This window comes from Dasypus novemcinctus, chromosome 16 (genome assembly GCF_030445035.2).
Source record: "Dasypus novemcinctus isolate mDasNov1 chromosome 16, mDasNov1.1.hap2, whole genome shotgun sequence".
Lineage (NCBI taxonomy): Eukaryota > Metazoa > Chordata > Mammalia > Cingulata > Dasypodidae > Dasypus > Dasypus novemcinctus.
In genome coordinates, this window is record NC_080688.1 from 31,595,232 (window position 1) to 31,615,725 (window position 20,494).

Genomic DNA, 20,494 nt, shown 5'->3' on the forward strand with positions numbered 1-20,494 from the left:
CTGAAAAAAGTAAAATTGAGAACAAATAAACAATAGAATTAACAAAAGGAAAAGTTGGTTCTTCAAGAAGATTAATAAAATCAACAAACCCTTAGCTAGATGGACAAAGAAAAAAGAGAGGAGGTGCAAATAAATAAAATAAAAAATGAAAATGGGGACATTACTGCTGACCCCAAATAAATAAAAGGATCATAAAAGGATATATGAACAACAAGAAATGCCACCAGGGAAGCAGATTTGGCTCAATGGATAGAGCATCCACCTACCACATGGGAGGTTCAGGATTCAAACCCAGGACCTCCTTGACCCGTGTGGAGCTGACCCGTGTGGAGCTGGCCCATATGCAGTGCTGATGCGCACAAGGAGTGCCCTGCCACACAGGAGTGTCTCCTGCAAAGGGGAGCCCCACACACAAGGAGTGCGCCCCATAAGGAGCCCTGCACAAAAATAGCACAGCCTGCCCAGGTGTGGAGCAGCACACATGGAGAGCTGATATAGCAAGATGACACAACAAAAAGAGACAAAGATTCCCAGTGCCACTGATAAGAATCCAAGCAAACACAGAACAACACACAGCGAATGGACACAGAGAGCAGACAACATGGGGAGGGGGGAGAGAAATAAATAAAAAAATCTTAAAAAAAAAATAAAGAAATGGCACCAAACTTATTCTATGAAGCCATTATCACCCTAATACCAAAGCCAGATAAAGATACTATGAAAAAAGAAGATAAAGACTCATTTCCCTGATGAATATAGATGCAAAAATCCTCAACAAAATATTTGGTAATCGAACCCAACAACATGTTAAATGAATTATTCAAAAAGATCAAGTGGATTTTATACCAGGCATAAAAGAGTGGCTCAACACAAGAAAATCTGTCAGCATAATACACCACATTAATAAATGAAAGAAGAAAAATCAAATGATCCTATTGATTGACACAGAAAACGTATTTGACAAAATACAGCATCCTTTCTTGATAAAAATACTACAAAAGATAGGAATTGAAGGACACTTTTTCAATATGATAAAGGCCATATATGAAAATCCCACAGGTAACATTGTACTCAATGGTGAAAGACTGAAAGCTTTCCTGTTGAAATCAGGAACAAGACAAGGATGCCCACTGTCACCACTCTTGTTCAATATAGTGCTAGAGGTTCTAGCTAGAGCAACCAGGCAAGAAAAAGAAATAAAAAGCATCCAAACTGGAAAGGAGGAAGTAAGATGTTCACTGTTTTCAGCAGATATGACCCTATACCTAGAAAATCCTGAAAAATCTACAACAAAGCTGCTAGAGTTAATTTCAGTAGAGTGTTAGGATATATGATCAGAACATAAAGATTAGTGGTGTTTCTATACACTAATATTGCACAATCTGAGGAGAAGGTTTGGGGGAAAATTCCATTTACAATAGCGACTAAAAGAATCAAATATTTAAAAATGAACTTAGCCAAGGAGGTAAAGCAATTGTATTCAGAAAACCACAATGCCTTGCTAAAAGAAGTTTTAAAAAGACCTAAATAACTGGAAAAACATTCCATGCTAATGGATTGGATAACTAAATATCATTAAGATGTCAATTCTATCCAAATTGATATACAGATATAATGCAATCCCGATAAAAATTCTACCAGCATCTTTTAAGCAAATAGAAAACACGATTATCAAATTTATTTAGAAGGGTAAGGGGCCCTGAATAGCCAGAAATATATTAAAACGAAAAGTGAAGTCGGAGGACTCTCGCTTCCAGACTTTAAATCATATTACCTAGCTACAGCGGTAAAAACAGCATGGTACTGGCATAAAAATAGACACATAGACCAATGGAACCTAATTGATAGTTCTGAAACAGACCCTCACGTTATGGTCAAGAGAGTTTTGATAAACCTGTCAAATCTACCCAGCTCAGGTAGAACAGTCTGTTCAACAAACGGTGCTAAGAGAACTGGATATTCATATCCAAAAGTAAGAAAGAGTATCCCTATCGCACACCCTATTCAAAAACTAACTCAAAATGGATAAAACACCTAAATATAAAAGCTAGAACCATAAAACTCCTAGAAGAAAATGTAAGAAAACGTCTTCAAGACCTGGTGGTAGGTAGTAGATTCTTAAACCTTACAATAAAGCACAAGCAACGAAAGAAAACATGAATAAATGGGACCTCCTCAAACTTAACATACTTTTGTGATTCAAAGGACTTCATCAAGAAAGTGAAAAGGCAGCCCACTCAATGGGAGAAAATATCTGGAAAGCACATATCCAATAAGGGTTTGATTTCCATTCTGTATAAAGAGATCATACAACTCAACAATAAAGGAGCAAGCAATCCAATTTAAAAAGGGCAAAAGACTTAAACAGAAATTTCTCCAAAACTGAAATACAAATAGCCAAAAAGCACATGAAAAAATATTCAGTATCACTAGCTATTAGGGAAATGCAAATCAAAACAACAATGAGATAATCATCTCACATTACATTGAATGGCCATTATTTTTTTTAAAAAGTGCTAGAGAAGAGTGGAGAAATAGGAACATTCCTTCGCTATTGGTGGGGCTATACAATGGTGCAGCTTCTGTGGAAGACAGTTTGGCGGTTCCTCAGGAAGTTAAATATAGAACTGCCATGTGATCCAGCAATTCCTCTGCTAGAAATATATCCAGAAGAACTGAAAAGTGCCCATCAGCCAATGAATGGATAAACAAAACTTGGTCTTTACATAAACCAATGTATATGAGGTGCAGAGGTGCCCAAAGATGTACTTACAAAATCCAGTGGATGTGTCATGATGATGGGAACGAGTGTTGTTGGGGGGGGGAGAGGGGGGGTGGGGGGATGGGGTTGAATGGACCTCACATATATATTTTTAATGTAATATTATTACAAAGTCAATTAAAAAAAATGAATAAATAAAATAAAATAAAAAATTTAAAAAAAATGGAATACTAAGCTGCAGTAAGCAGAAATGAAATTGGAATATATATGATAACATGGATGAATCTTGAAGATATTAGGCTAAGTGAAATAATCCAGACACAAAAGGAGAAATATTGCATGAACTTACTAATATGAACTAAATACAAAGAATAAATGCATGGAGTTAAAACCTAAAGTATAGGTTATTTTAAGATACGAGGAAGCCTGCAAAGGAGTATTGATGCTAAATGTATGTAGAAGTTTAAATTAACTGTAAAAGTGTGTCAATGGACAGAGTTGATGATAACACATTATAGTGAGTAGCAGCTGGTTTATAAATGGGATTGTGGCTGAAAAGGGTAGTCTAGGGATGTGAATGTCAATTGAAAGAAAGCTAGAGAATAATCTAGGGACTGAATAATACAGTGAACCCAGAGGTGAATGAGAATTGTGGTTAGTATTTCAAATGCTAGAATGTCCTTCCATGAACTAGAACAGATATATGTCACTATTGCAGGGTGGTGGGAATGTCAAGAAGCATGGGAAAAATACAATTAATGTAACCTATGGACTCTAGGTAACAGCGATATTGTAATATTCTTGCATCAATGCCAAAGATGTACTGTGTTACTAATAGGCTGGTATGGAAAAAATATACCAGATGTACGCTATGGACCATGTTTAGTGGTAATAGTCTGAATTTACTTTATAATCTGCAACAGATGTTCCACAATGGTGTGGTGTGTTGGTGAAGGGGTGTTGTATAAGAATTCTACACATATGCATGATTGTTTTGTAAATTCACAACTTCTGTAATAAAACTTTTTTTAAAAGAAACTCATGTTTTAAAAAAATATTCTAAGAGCCTGATTTAATTGTTCTAGACACAGTGAGGCTCAGAAATGGAAGTGGGGAGAAAAAAATAATAGTATTCCCAGAATGATCACCTGAATGTGTAATTCACCAGAAAAGTTTCCTTGTTCCTAAATAGACTAAAAACAAAAGGCTGGTACAGCTAAACCAAAAAATAAATAAATAATATAAATAAATAAACTAGCTCTTTAACGGTTCTTATCATCAGAGGCCGTAATTTTTGTAAAATCGTCAGATATTGTAATATATTCATAATTCCATCTTATTTCAAATTGTGCTTGATTTCCCCTAATGAGCTACACTGCTTTAAACTTAAATCATAGAAATGCTCAGAAGGAGAGAATGTATTTTTAGCATTAGATTTTTCTCTTTTAAGTAAAAGTCGGCAGTGAGCACTTGGGGTTTTTTAAGAGCCAGGGAGCAGGCTGTTAATAGCTGTCAGTTCTAGTTAGACCACATCGCTTCTCTAAGCCTCAATGTCTTATCTGTAAAATGAGAGCCTTAGAAAAGATGATCACAGAAATCCAGGCCCCTAATAGTCTTTGATTCTTTAATGAGTCGCCAACAGCAAGCATCTATAAACTTGATTTGAGCAAATTACCCCGATTTCCTTGAAACCCTCGCTTCAAGATTTGCCTTACACATGTCCCACAATAGCTGCTCAGTGTCGTGGGATTTCAGCCCTGGGTGCAGCCTGAACCGATCCACCCTCTGCTCATTCCGCAGCGTCGGCTGCCCCCTGCAGGCGCTCCCCGGAACTGCCTCTCCACCTGCTACTGAGGCGTGTGGCTGAGCGCGTCTCCTTGGAAACGCAGGTTCACTCTTTTCTTCCCTTAGCTCCTTTAGTGTCTCCCCACCATCCTTCCACTGGGCAGAGGAAAGACTACGACAGAGCATAAGTGCCTTTTTCATTAGAGAAGAGACAAAAGCCAATTTTTTAAAAATCCCAGAAAAGAAGGGCCCTCAGGTGTTGGGCGAGCGAAGGAAAAGAGGCAAATCTTCGCTCTCTGGACTAGGTCCACGAAAGGGGAGCGTTGTTTGTTACCGCGTCTAATCCCCTAGCTGCTTTGTGCGCGTGCTTCTGACACACAACGTTTCAGACTCTTGGGACTTTCCACAGCAGAATATATGAAATCTATTATATTGCTACCATTATACAGTACGTTTTGACCAGGACGCTTTCATCCCTTTTTATGTATTAGTAAATGAGTGTTCAGTGTTTCTCTTTAGAAAAGTTAAACCACCCTCAATAGAGTATTATCTTTTCATTTTCTCTCACCCAAAGCATAAGAAATTACTGTAATTTACTGTGGTGCAAAGGTGATAAAAGTGGGTAGATGTCATCTTTTCACACCTGAGCCCATTTCTGGAAAAGCTTTTGGCTGCCAACAGTTCTAATTATTACTGTCTTTGTATCTAATTGAGTTCATCAGCATACATGTGGTCACTTAAATGCTATTTAATTCTCATGATAATGGACTGTGAGGGCATGTTTCCAGTTTGCACTCAAATGCTTTCAAATATGTTGCTGCCTTCAATTGCTGGCAATTATCCTCTCCATTCAGAGTCTGAAGTTAGTGGTTCTTCACATTTCCTGGAAAGCCTTTTTTTCCCACTTTTTGTTCAGATGAATTAGTTATTTTCTCTAAGTTTCAGAACTGTTGCATTTCTACAGCTAAAGCTGATATAAAACAGAGTCACTGAACACGCACTCGTGTATATTTTGCAGCATATCAAAATTATATTTTAAATGCCTTTTCCAGTGGTCACTTCTAGTCTTTCAGGCCTTACCTGTAAAGAGCTGTGGATAAGAGGAAGAGGGCAGATTCTGGAGAGGGGTCTGTCCTTAGGGGCTGCCTGCTTTTCCTAGAGCGTCCAAGAAGAAAGGTTGCATGTTCAGAAGAGGAAAGCTGCTCCACCTGCCTTGGCTCCTGAGTTCCCTTCCTCTTCACTGATGAGGGCACTAACCTACCAGGCAGGGAAAATGGAATCTATGGGCTGCACACACAGTGGTGTCTAACCAGGTCCAGGCCCACACCCACACTCTGCCATACTCACGGAACATTCTTAAATATGCATTACTCACTGCCAAACACAGACTCTGGCTCACCGTGGCAGAAGTTTCAAAAACTGGAGATAAACGTTCTGTATTCCTTGGCATGAGCTCCATTCCAACATCTAGCTTTGGATGGGGTGATTGGCAAAATTATTCTCAGTTTCTTTTTAGAGTCTAAATCATTCTTTGTCCATGTGTGGAACTGTTACTTCAGCCTCCCCCCCCACTCACCCCCCTGGCTCCCTTGTGTCTGCTCGTTGTGTACTCATTGTCTCTGCTCATTGTCTGCTTGTCTTCTTTAGGAGGCACTGAGAACAATCTATGTGGAAGGTGGGTGCCCCCATCTGCTCCCTGCTCGTGGCTCCTCATTGTGTCTGCACGTTTGTCATTTCAGTGTATCAGCTTGTTGCATCTGTTCATTGCATCTGCTCATCTTTAGGGGGCACTGAGAACTGAACATGGAACCTCTCATGCTTGAGCCACATATGCTCCCAGAACTGTTACTTTTAATTAAACTCTTTTTGAGATCATTGTAGACTCACATGCAGTTGTAAGAAAGAATACAGACAGATTCCATATACTCTTTACCCAGTTTCTCCTCAATGGTAACATCTACGCTGGTATCACAAGCAGCATTTTGTCATTGACACAGTCAAGATGCAGAATTTTTCCATCACCACAAGCGTTCCTCGGATTGCCCTTTTATAGCCACATCTACTTTCCTCTCACTTTCAATCCCTGTTTAACTCTTCACAATTACTAATCTGTTTCCTATTTCTACAATTGTGTCATTTCAAGACTTTTATATAAATGGAATCATACAGTATGTAACTTTTGGGAATTGACTTTTCTCACCCAACATCATTCTCTGGAGATGAAAGCTGAGTTGTATCCCATAGTATGGATGTAGCACAGTTTATTTAACCACTCATCTTTTGAAGGACATCTAAGTTGTTTAAGGTTTGGGGCTATTATGAATAAAGCCACTATGATGGTTGTTTAAAGGTTTGTGAATGAACAAAAGTCTTCATTTCCTTAAAACAAATTCCCAGAAGTGCATACAGTAGTTGCATATTTCGATTTTTAAGAAACTACAGGAAAGTGTACTTGGCCCAATGGATAGGGCATCCGCCTACCAGTACTTGGCCCAGTGGTTAGGGCATCTGCCTACCACATGGGAGGTCCACGGTTCAAACCTGGGGCCTCCTTGACCTGTGTGGAGCTGGCGCATGCGCAGTGCTGATGCGCTCAAGGAGTGCCCTGCCACGCAGGGGTGTCCCTGTGTAAGGGAGTCCCACGTGCAAGGAGTGCTCCCCTTAAGAAGAGCTGCCCAGCACAAAAGTGCAGCCTGCCCAAGAATGGCGTCACACACACAGAGAGCTGACCCAACAAAATGACACAATAAAAAGAAGCACAGATTCCCGGTGCCCTTGATAAGGATAGAAGTGGTCACAGAAGAACACACAGCAAATGGACACAGAGAGCAGACAACTGGGGGCGGGGGGGCGGGGGGAAGAGGAGAGAAATAAAAAATAATTCTTTAAAAAAAAAAAAAAGAAACTACCGAACTGCTTTACACTGTGGCTATACCATTTTACAGTCCTTGCATCCTTTTTTATTTTAGCAGTACTTACAGGTTTGTAGTATTAACTCATGGTAGCATGAACTTGCATGTCCCATGGCTAATGGTGTCGAGTAACTTTTTGCGTGCTTATTTGCCTTCTATAAGTGCCCTTCAGTGAAATGTCTCATGTGTTTTGCCCATTTGCTAATTGGATTGTTGGGATTTTTACTGTTGGGTTTTGATGGCACTTTATACTATATACCTATCCTTTGTCAGATACGTGATTTTCAAATATTTTCTCACCATCTGTAGCTATCTTTTTATCCTCTAAATAGGGTCACAGAGCAAAGTTTTTAAATTTTGGTTAAGTTCCATTTATCAAGTTTTCCTCTCATAGGTCATTCATTTGGTATCAAATTAAGAACTCTTTGTCTAGCTCAGAATCCCAACGATTTTCTCCAATTTATTTCCAAGTATTTACAGTTTCATGTTTTACATTTAAGTCTCTGGTCCATTTTGAGTTAATTTTTATAAAAGGTATGAGACTTAGATCAAGGTTCCTTTTTTTGTCTATGGCTGTTCAGTTTTTCCAGCACCATGTCTTAAAAAGGTTGTCTGTCCTCCATTAAATTGTTCTTGAACCTTTGTCAAAAATCAGTTGGGCATATTTGTGTGGGTCTATTTCTGGGTACCCCATTCTCTTCCATTGATCTGTGTGTCTGTCCTTTTGCCAGTTCCACATGGGATTGATTACTCTATCAGTTTAATAAGCCTTGAACTTGGTAGACCGATTCCTCCCATTTTATTCTTCTCTTTCAAAATGCTTTAGGTATTCTAGTTCCTTTGCCTTTCCAGGTAAATTTTAGAGTAATACTGCCTATACCTACAAAAGTCTTGCTGGAATTTTGATAGGAATTATATTTAGCCTGAATATCAATTTGTTAAGAATTCTAATCCATGAACACAATCTCCATTTATTTGGATCTCTGGTTTCTGTCACCAGCACTGTATAATTGTCAGCAAACAATTATGTTATCTGAAAAGAGGATCAGTTTTATTTCTTCCTTTCCAAGTTCTATGCTCCTGTGACTTCAGATATGACTGTGGAATCACTATTAGTAGTACTTCAGGAGCCATGGGGAAAAGGTACCAGGAAAAAAGTAAATATTATCTTGGTTTTCCAAAGAGAAGATTCTAAAAATTGCAAATGGTTAATCAAATGTGAGTCCTTGGAAAAACTCTAGAATGCATTTTTTCTTAGGAGGTACCGGGGCTTGAACTCAGGACCTCGTTCATGGGAAGCAGGTGCTCAACCACTTAGCTGCCCCCACTCCCTAGAATGCATTTTTAAACAGATGGTTTGTGATGATTTAGGAAACAGGGAGCCAGCATAGGCTCAGTAATAAGGAGTCCTACAGCACTGCCCATATTTCCTCTTTCAAGATGGTGGAGGAAGATATATCAGAGAAATGTACCTGGATTTAGAGTAGCATTTGAAACAGTGGATCACAATAGACTTGCAGAGAAAAGCTTGAAAAAACAAAGAAACATGGGCTGGGTTATAAGGACATACATAATTGGGTAAATAGCTTTACTGTCAAGACTGTCTTATTGGTAAACTGAGGCAACCTAGAAAATCACTAATTTGACCAATCCAATCAGTAATGCACCAATTATTGAGTAAGAAAATAGGTGGTATGCTTATGGGAAAGTTCAAGGTGATTAAGACTAGATATTAGACCTACCTTTCAATTCTGAGTTTATAAACTTACCCAGCCTCAAGTGTCCACTTCTGTAAAATGGGGGTATTGATGCCTAAAAGATCAGGATTGATGAGACATTGTAGGTAAAGCAATTCAATGTATAGGTCCTTGTAGTACTCACTAATTTTTTATTTTGTTAATTTTGCTTGTCATTACATTTACTAGTGGTACATAACTAGCAAGAAAGCTGATATAATGCATATATTGAATGAGGAAGACAAGATTTAACAGGAGAAAATTTAACAGGAAAAAAGAGGCAGAAATTGACATCATTTGATATGAAGAAGATCTAACATGCCCAAAGTGAACTTAGCAGAAGTTACTGGCATACTTTCAGGAAAAAAAAAACAGTGCTTTCTCCGGCTGCATTCACAGCAGGTCTTTCTACAGAAGAGAGATGACAGTGGCCCTTCCATATTCCACCCTGGTCAGGCCACATTCAAAGTACTCAGTTTGGTTCTGGGTGCTGTATTGTTTTTGTCAAAGAGAAATTAACAAATTGAACCGATAGTAGAAAATAGTTATTAAGGTTGCGGAACGATGGAAATGTTGACATAAGAAGAAGAGATAAAGGAGGCCTGACATCCTGGAGATGGGAAGGGTTGGGAAGGGGACGTGCTAGATGTTTTCAAAGGAAATGATCACACTATGTGGAAGAGATGTCTTTTGCATGACCTTTTAGCATGGTAGCAGTGATTTTAGACACAGAGCCTTTAACAACGGGAATTAGAAGAACACCAACCTGAAAAAGAGTCATTTAGGAGCCTGACTTTAGATGCTTTCTTTTTCTTCCTAAAGTGAAGTCAGAATAGGGAGCCCTTAGTGAAAAATCTATCAAAATACTTTTACACTGGCTTTAACTGCTCCAATTTGTCAATGCCAACTTACAGCTGTGTAAGTACACCTGCTCTGCCCTGACATTTAAAAATGGAAAGAAACACCCTGTATTCTGCTCAAAGCAGCATCAAGGTCATTTCTCTCCTAAGAACAACTATTGTGGGCTCTTTACTAACTAGGACATTTGAGCTGTCATCACATCTTTCTCAGTGATGAAATTATTTCTTTCTTACTTGTTCATGAATGGACCGTATTGTCAATGGTCTTTCAGCACTGTAATTGCTTATGGAATTACTTTTCTGGATCATGTCATTGCAATTTATTCTTAATAATACTGTACCGAGTTTTTAATTCTGTTACTGCTTTTATAATTACTATAGCAGTAAAACTAGACTCCAACTCATTACTATACTTTCCATCAACAAATAGAAGTATTGTTTTTCTGTTTTGAACCATAGAAACAGTCACTCCCTGAAATGTGACGATACTGTTTAATATCCTTAAAACTTGTCATAAATAATGGAGAGTTCTTCCTCAAGGAAAGAAAAAAAACTGACAGTTTTGCTTCTATTATGTTGGTACCCGGATTTGTTGGTGGATTGATTGCTAAGAAATGAAGTAGAAAAGGTTAAGTACTGCTTTTAAGGATTGGTTCCTTCAGTGGATGGTAAGTTGGGTTTATTTCCATGCTAAGATTAACTGTCAGCTAAATAATGTAGCATAACCTTCCTCAGTGGATGAGGTGGGTGTTAAGTGCTTATTATGCAGTAAATGCTCCTGCTCTATTTGATATGTGTTGTTATCTCTATTTTAAAGAAGAGGAAAATGTGGCTTTCCCAGTGCCCAGAAGCCAAACCAGACCAAGCCAGTTCATCTACTTCCAGAGCCCACTTTCCCCAGAGTCATGTTGGGAAACCATTGTTTCAGTTGATTTAGAGATCCACTTGGTCCTAAACAAACTAAAGCACAGGTACTGCAGGAGTCATTTTGGGGTAATACTTAAGGGTTTGCTTTGTGTTGTTGTTGTCTTTTTGTTCTTGTTTTTGTTTTATGAACCTGGGAACCCCCAGAGCAGAAGAAAGACAGGGAAAGTAGCAATTTGCCTAAACGTGTATACACCCTGTGCACGCACAGGCCTCCTGGGAGGATAAAAACAGGCCATGCCCCCAAAATTCCCACCTGGGGTTCTTTGGAAGCAATTCTTTACATATTGCGTACTTCATAGCATATCCACCAGCCAGCCAGCAATTAACATTGTGCTGGGCAAATTGAAGTACTAAAAAAGGTTACTTCCTTGCTGTTCCCAGAGAGAGAAACAAATCCTCCAGGCCCAATTACATTTTATAGATCGAAATGAAAGGCCTCGATACATACGCTATATTGTGGGTTATACTGTAGAATAGCATGTGTCCTCCAGCTTTCTGTCACCTAGGAACGAACCTCCGTGGTTCCTCCATGGGCATCACCCTCCTCCCCCAGCCTGCAGCTGCTCTCTTCTCCCAAGTGCACCTTGTCCGTCTCTCTGGTCTTCACCTTCCCAGGTGCCTGGATCTCACCAGGCCCTCACGAAAGTCTTACTGGGTATCTCATCACAATGTCTTCATGGGTGCCAGCCACACCCCTTCCCTCTATATGTATACAATTCCTAGTTAAGGACAGCTAAAATATGCCGAACCCTGTGCTAGGCTTTGGGAATGAAATGATGGTCAAGAGGTGCTCCTGCCCTAGGGAAGCCCACAGGTTAGAGTTTTTTTTTTTCATTCTCCCTGCTCCCCCAAGCTGGCTCCCTCGTCTGTTTGTTGTCTGCTTGTCTTCCTTAGGAGGCACTGAGAACCGAACCCTGGGCCTCTCATGCGTTCTGATCAAGGGAGGCCAGCTTGTAAACCCCTGCACTGCCCTGCACCCTTTGCCTCCCCAGTCTGGAATGCCTTCTCTGTGGCTCACCTTTACTTGGTGAGTGTTATCATTCAGGGTCTAACTACCAAAGCCATCTGCTCTCTGAAGTTCATCTGTATTAGTCAGCCAAAGGGGTGCTGATGCAAAATACCAGAAATCTGTTGGCTTTTAAAAAGGGTATTTATTTGGGATAGAAGCCCACAGTTACCAGGCCATAAAGCATAAGTTACTTCCTTCGTCAAAGTCTGTTGCCACGTGTTGGAGCAAGATGTTAGCCAACGTTCAGCCTTCCTCTTCCTCTTAAGGCTCTGTGACCCCAACTTCTTCCAGTATCAGCTGTAGGCTGGGACAAGTCTCGTCTCTCTCCCAGGGCTCGTTTCTCTCTGGGATCAGCTGCTCTGCTCTCTCCCATGTGTTTATTTCCCGGACTCCAGCTCAATGCTCCAACATCCCTTCTCTGCAGTATGGTTTCTCTGTGGTTTGGTTCCAGCATGCAAAACTCCAACTAACTCTTCTGCCATGTCGTTTAGGACTCAACATCCCACTGACTGGTCCAATCAAAGACTTAATCATTATTTAATCAAGTAAAAATGAAACCTCTGAATCCAATATAATGTAATATGCCCAGAGGAAAAGACCAGATCACAAACATAATCCACTATCTATTTTTGGAATTCGTAAATAATGCCAAACTGCTACATCATCCTAATGCCTCCATTCTGAATTAGTGTCTCTTTTTCCCACCCTCTTATTGCTGCTTCCTCGAATATCTTTAAAAACTTTACCCAGATTATCCTGAAGTTAGTTCTACATGTTTGTCTCATCCTGGAGACTGAAGTTCGCAAGGGCAGGAATCATGTATCCTCCATAACATCAACATCTTTTTTTATTTCAAAATCAATTTTATTGCAACTAAAACAGTGTAATTAACTGCATACAACAAACTATTATATATATATATACACACACACAAACTTTAAGTTATAGAGAATAAAGTTTATTTTGGCAGATAATGTTAAATAAAATGAAAGTTGCATTCATTAGTAAATAATTCAGGGACTCATTGGCACTTTCTTTCCTTACTTTAAATCTAATTTTCTTTACTTTAAATCTAATTTTGCAAAACCTAGAGAATCTAGGGAAAGAATGCTTGAATCTCGTAAGTCAAAAGAGTCTCAATCCAGTTTGGCCCACTGGAATAATTGTATTTTATGTGGATAATTTCTATGCCTGATGAATTATTGTAGAAAGCACTGTACCTTCAACTGGACAAGGCCCATTTTATAACTAAAATGGATGACCTACCTTCTAGCATATGGATTTCTATGTAGTGTTTTAGTTTCCTAGGCTGTTTAAATATATGCCATGAAATGGTTCCATTTAAACAATGGGAATTTAGTCACTGACAGTTTGAGACTGGGGAAAAGTTCAAATCAAGGTATCATCAGGGTGATACTTTCTTCCCAAAGGCAAGCTGCCAGCAATCCTTGGCTCCTCGTGTCACGTGGCAAGGCACATGATATCACATCTGCTGGGCTCTCTTTTCTCTTCTGGGTTTCTTTGATTTCAGTTTCTTGCTTCTGTGGCTTTCTCTGTCTGAATTTCATTCTCTCATAAAGGTCTCCAGTATTAAGATTCTGACCCATCCTGATCGAGGAGGGTCCCACTTTACCTGAAGTAACCTAATCAAAAGGTCCTACTTCCAATGGATTCGCTCCCACACAAATGGATTAACTTTAAGTACATGTTTTTCTGAGGTACATATAGTTCCAACCGTCACACATAGTGAGCCCCTGGTTCTCTGACAGTATTCTCAATTGAACTGTCAGCAATCCCCACTCCAATTAATCATTTCTTTCCTATAGAGGAAGTTGATGGAACAAATAAAAAGTTGCATCATCAAACGAATCCCCCAAGATTACCTTCTCATCTCTCTTTCACATGTGGGAAGAGCTTTAATTCCAAATTCAATTTCTTTACCTGTTATAATATATTCAGACTTTTTATTTCTTCTTGTGTCAGTTTTGGTAATTTTTGTTTTCCAAAAGTTTGTCCATTTCATCTAAATTGTTCAATTTAATATTCTCTTATAATCCTTTTCGTTTCTGACAAAAGGGTGGTAATGTTTCCTTTTTCATTCCTAATTTTAGTGATCTGTGTCTTCTCTTTTATTTTTCTTAAATAATCTAGCTTAAATGTTGATCTTCTCAAAGAACAAAATTTTGTTTTGTTCAAAAGAAACTAATGATTTTTTTGTTTTCTATTTCATTGATTTCCACTCTAACAGTTATATTCTGCTTACATTGGATTTAATTTGCTCTTCTTTTTCAATACTCAAAAGGTGAAAGCTTACATTATTAATTTGAGATACTTCTTTTTTTCTAATGCAGTCATTTAAAATTATAAATTTCCCTCTAAGTACTGCTTTAGCTATATCCCATATATTTTGATGTGTTGGGTTTTCATATTTGTTCAGTTCAAAAATACTCTCCAATTCTTTGAATGAATGGATTGATTCAAAATAATTGTGTTTTATGTTTCCAAATAGCTGTGAAGTTCAAAATTTTCTTCCTATTGTTTTATTTCCAATTTAAGTCTTTTGTGCTCAGGGAGCATACTTTGTATGATTTCAATCATTTGAAATTGAGTTCAGACTTATTTTATGTACTAGTATGTGGCCTCTCCATGTATGTTTGAAAAAAATGTATATTTTGATTTGGTTGGGTGGAGTGTTCTATAGATGTCTGTTATGTCTAGTTGATTGATGGTATTTGTTTTTCAAGTCTTATGAAGCCTTGCTGATTTTCTTTCTAGTTGTTTTACCCATATTGTGAGTAGAATTTTGAAGTCTCCAATTATTATGGTTGAATTTTCTATTTCTTCAATTCTGTTAGTTTTTGCTTCATGTATTTTGGGGTTCTGTTGTAATGTACAAATATGTTTGTTATTGTAACAATTTTTCTGATAGATTGACTCTATTATTGTTATAAAATGTCCTCTGTTCCTATATTTTTTATCTTAAAGTATATTTTGCCTTATATTACTATCGCCACTCCTTAGATGCCTTGAGCCAGTAACCTTTTGCCTAGGGCATCTGTGTGTAAAGACATACCTTCATATTTCAGGCACTATGCAAATCAGCCTTAGCTTTAACTTTCTGCTTAAGCAGGGTCTTAAGGTCAGCCAGAGGTGAGTAACTAGGGCCCTCCCTTTTCCCAGGTCTTTTCCTGGACATGCACAAAGCCCTGTGAATACACACAGCCTTCTAGAACCCCAGTAATATGTCAGAGCTTTCCAATGTTCCGAATGGCTGTCAAGTTCTCCAGGTCTTTTCTTAATTTTTTTCTTTTTTCTTTTCTATTAAAGTTTATGCTGTGCTCCTGTTTGCCCCAACCGAAATTACAGCCTTTGGCAACTATGATGTTAATAATTTCAGCCACTGCTACCGTTTTCAATATCACCCTAGAGAGAGAGTTTTTGCACAGAGCTGTGATCAAATTAGCTTCAATGTTCTGGGAATGGAGCTTTCACAGGGCACTGTGAGACTGGTCAAAAAATTGACTATGCACTGGGAATGGTGCTTTCCAGGGAATTCCAAAAAGAGCTCCACTGGTTGTTGTAAAACTGCCATCTTTTCATAGCTACTCTACCAGCCCTATAGAATATTGGTAGGGAGTAGCCCCAAGCTAAATCACCACAGACTCAACTGGTCTTACGGAAGTTCAGTAGTTTTTCTTGGAAAAATTTCAGTTTGTTCTCTGTCTGGGATTCCAGAGTCCTAAAATAGTTGATTTTGATAGTTTTGCCAATATTTTTGTGATTTCTTTGGGGTAGAATTGGATTCACTGAGGTCCTCACTCTGCCGTTCAGGAAGTCAAGAGGCACCTCCCCAATGAGAACATCCTTAATGAAAGTTACGCTTTTAGAAGGCATTGCATTTGAGGCTGCTGAGTAGAAAACTAGGCCCAGTTTCACCTAAGCAGACCGACGAAAAAAACATTTTATTGCCTAAAATTGGTAACCAGCATCATCACCAACTAAGTATCATTCTCCACACTGAAGACCAAGAAGGATCCAAAGCCTCTCAACTTACGTCATGAATGCTTATGAGAGTGAGTTAATCAAGGTGTCACAGACAAGGCCAAAATGCTTTAATTTTCAAAATAGAGAAAAGTTGAATTAACCCCACAGGCAGTCTGATTTTTCCTCCAGGTCTTATGGAATAAGCTTAAATTTGGACACTTTTTTAGGTCAAAGTCAAGACAAGGTGGAGAAGAACAGAAATTAGGGTGCAGGTGGATCAATAAGAGAGCCCATCACCTCCAGAGATTCAGCCATTAAGCTCAGTGATCTAGATGCATGAAGCATTTCCTTCTCTGGGGGAAAAATCCCAACCATTTGAAGTCATATTTTTAGTCATATATTTCAAAAGCTAACAATTTTCTGTTTTGGAACATTGGTTTAAAACTTTGTGGTCTGAGTAGCATTGCATTTTGTCTTCTTTGCAACGGCAGCTGTCCTGATTCATTGGACCAGCTTGTTTGTGTAGCTGCCCCCCCATCACCTAACAGCCTCCCGTCTTTGGGTTCACATACAGGACATGTTAATGAATGGGACTCACCAACCCAGACAGGCCAAAATCTCAGCTCAGTTCTTACAGGCCATGAAAGGTTAACTTAGCGTAAGTAACTCATAGAGAACAGTGGCAAAGATTAATGTCATTTCAATAGGCCAACAGTGAAAAGTAATTCATCTAACAAGAGAGCTAACATTTCTGAATGTGTACGTACACTCCCTTTCTTCTTAGAATATCAACTTTCCTTTGAGGGGACGATAAAGTAATCAACACGCTCCAATTTGGTATTTCTTTAATGAGTGTTTCTCTAATGTGTGTTTCCGTATCCTGTACCCTTTATATCGATAGCTGTCAGCTCTGCTATCTAAGTGGACAGGGTAAGGGAGTTCATTTCCATAAAATATTTAGTGTATGAATCATTATTAAAGAATGCTTTGTTTTATCAGGAATGACTCACCAAGGGAGAACTGTTCAAACCCTTCTGGATGATTTTTCACTTTGAAATTTTGGAATTATGCCTCATTTCATAACAAGTGGTCAGGGTGAGTGATTGCTGCGATAATGCTGCCATTTCCCCATCTCAGCCAGTGGACACTCATTTTTCAAAACACCAGACTTTCACTTCTTCTCTTGCATATCCACCATTTATGAAACACCAGCACCCTTGCTGCCCTGATACACATTTGGAATAGCATCATCATTTATGTTGGCAATATCACTGCTCTGGGTCAGGATGCAAAACAGTCAGAGAAGCTCATTTGTCATCTAACTCTTAATTTCTAGGGGGAAGTGAACTTCAAGTTATAAATGCTTCTAGCCAGGTTGCTCTTTTTCTTTAAAAGATCTCAAATGGAATTCTGTTTATTTGTCTTATGGTTGTGATTTGGGGGATGGGCATTTATAAAGTGACCCAAGGTGAATCGCCATAATAGCCCATCACACTTGGAAAATATTTGCTTAAGTTGGCAGAGGCATTTTCATATTTGACAGCTACAGGAAGGATCCATGGGGAACATTTCTAAAGCAATCCATTTCTCTTTTATAATAGTAAGACATATAAGAGAGTTGTTGTTGGTATTATATTCTAGATCCATTTAATTTGGTCCCTCTATTCACGCAATTGCAAAAGGTAGCTGCTAATCAAATTCCCAAGTTTTAGTATTACAGAGGCTGCCTTTTTTTGGCTGTTATATTTAAGTAATTACATACATGCTTTAAGAATGTGTACAGTCTTATACTCAGTACATTGCTACTAAGAGGCCATTTGGAAGCTGGGGAATATCTTTACTGTCATATTTAGCCATAACTATAATGCATCTCTCAAAGCTTGCCTCAGTGCTGTGTCAGAGATAAAACATGTAACTAAAGGGATTATTGTTCATCGAAAATGTTCAAATTACCATCTTCACTTGAAAAGCAAATCTTTGTTATAAATATATAGCCATGTGTAATTTTCTTGAGCCAGGCACACACAAATACTAATGTCACAATGTCATTGCTGCTAAAGTTGACAAGAGCAGCAATGGATTTCCATTTAATATTGGAAATGTTTAGCTGTCATCTGCACTAACTGAACACACTTCCTTGTAAAGGATTATTCATTGGGTTTTTAAAACAGCAATTGTTGGATCATAAACATGAAATATTTTCTGATGACAAAAGTAATATTTTCTTATAAAAATGGAAAATGAAAAAAATATGAAGAAAACTTGAAATTGCTTGTAAGCTAATTATATAATTAATATTCTTGTGTTTTCTTTTAGAATTTTTCATTTATGTATGTGTGTAAGTATGTATACTAGCAAACAAAAGGTAGCTTGCTTTTCTCACTTACATTGTGAACATAAAAATTTTTTAAATCTTGGAATGTTATTCCATCGTACAGCTACACTAATATCTACTTATCCATTACCTAATTGTTAAATATTTGAATTATTTCCAGGATTTTCGCTATTTTAAATAACACTCTGGGAAATAATGATGTGTACAAATGTTTGTTCATATCATTGACAATTCCCTTAGAACACATCCTAGAAGGGGAATTACCAAGTCAAAGATTTTGCAGTTTTAAGGCTTTTGAAACACACTGAAGAAAAAAAATGCTTCCCAAATTTATGGTCCCACCAAGAGTCTATAAGCTTTTTTATCCAGGACCATTCTCTTGCCCTTTTCTTTTCTTCTTTTCTTTTCTTTTTTGTTTTTCTTTCTTCTTCAATTGTTTCCTTTTTCTTTTAGTTAAATTCCAAAACATATACATGTTCATTGTAAAATCTACAAAGAGGAACAAGCAGTACAGAAATACATAGAGCAACAAGGAGAAAGTCCTTCCCCTCCCACCTCCCTGCCACAGCACTAAAACCCACCCACTTCCCTTCATATATGTCTAGAGCTGGTCTAAAGTTCTTCCAGATGTTCTCCTGTGCACTGACAAAAGGGAAGGGTGGGAAGAGGTTGAGTATATATGTGTCTTGTCAGACAGTGTTCTGCGACTTGCTTTTCTTCTCTCAATAATATATTATTCCATGCAATAGCATATAGATATAACTTAATATTCTAGGGTAATATTTCATAGCATGGGTGTACCATGATCTATCTAATCACTGTCCTATTTCTATTTGTTGCCATTTATGATGGCTTTGCTTTTTCCTATTAAAAACAATTCTACAGTAGAAACCCTTGAACTTATTTTTGTGTACGTTTACAAGCCTTTTTTCAGGTTGGAGTCCTAGAAATAGAATTGTTGTGTCAAAGAAGATGCACATTTTAATTACTGATTTATCCTATTAACGTTGCTCTTGAATTTGCTACAGCCATTTATATTCTAAATAGTATTTAGGATACACATTCCCCGAAATCAATGAACTCTCTAAACTCTCTTCATAAACCAATCTGATTATTTTAAGGTCTCAAAATTTTTTTGTTGCTGCTTTATTGAGATAGAATGCACATACCATACAATTCACCCATTTAAACTGTATAATTCGGTGGTTGGTGGTAGTCACAGAGTTGTGCGACCACAGCCACCATTAATTTTCAAATAGTTTCATCACCCATAAAAGAACTCTATACCCTTTAGTTATCATGCCCCAATCTCACCACCAGCCCCCACCCTCAGTTGTTGGCAATCACTGATCTGTTTTCTAGCTTTATATATTTGCAGGTTCTAGACATTACATAAAAATGGAATCATACAATAGATGGTCTTTTGTATCTGGCTTCTTTTATTTACCATGATATTTTCAAGATTCATCCATGTTGTAGTTGTATCAGTACTTCAATCCTTTTGATGGCCAAATAATATTCCATTATATGAATATACACCATAATTTAGTGTATCCATTCATCAGTTGATGGACACTGGGACTGTTTCCATCTTTTAGTGATTATGAATAATACTATGAACCCATGAATAAACTTTAAAATTAGTTTATTACTTTCTATTTTAAAATTCTGTGGGGATATTTATTGCAATTGCATCAGATATATAAATTTAGGAAGAAATTAAATTTTTCACAATTTTAAGTATTTCTGCTATAAAAATCATTTTCTTTTGCATTTATTTAATCTTGCTAATTGTCTTCCATAGGATTTTTCTGTAGCTTTCTTCACAAAATTCTTGTGCATTTCTTTTTATAATTTCTAGTTATCTTTTAATATTTTGCGATTTTAAATGGAATTTTTTAATTAAAATTTCTATTTAGTGATAATAGTATATAGAAAAGCTGTTACTATTTGTATTTTTACCTTGTATCTAGCTACCTTGGAGATCTCTTTCATTAGTTCTAATAGTTTTTCGGTTGATTTTCTTTTATTTTCCAAGGAATTATTATAAAACATATAAATGCTCAAAATATATCACTTCCTTTGATGTTTATATTTATATTCCCTATTTTTCTTTTCTGATTTCATTGTCTAAGACCTCCAGGGTAATGATAAATAATATGTTAGGCATACATCATTCTTTTTATCAACTTATTTTTTAATTACAAGCAATGTTATAGCAAAA

At 37.6% G+C, this 20,494-nt stretch overlaps 1 protein-coding gene across 32 annotated transcripts in view; it reads left to right on the forward strand.

Annotated features, from left to right (window-relative positions):
- Positions 1 to 20,494, forward strand: part of DLGAP1 (DLG associated protein 1) — a 1,067,602-nt gene that overhangs the window by 824,615 nt on the left and 222,493 nt on the right. The window lies entirely within an intron of this gene.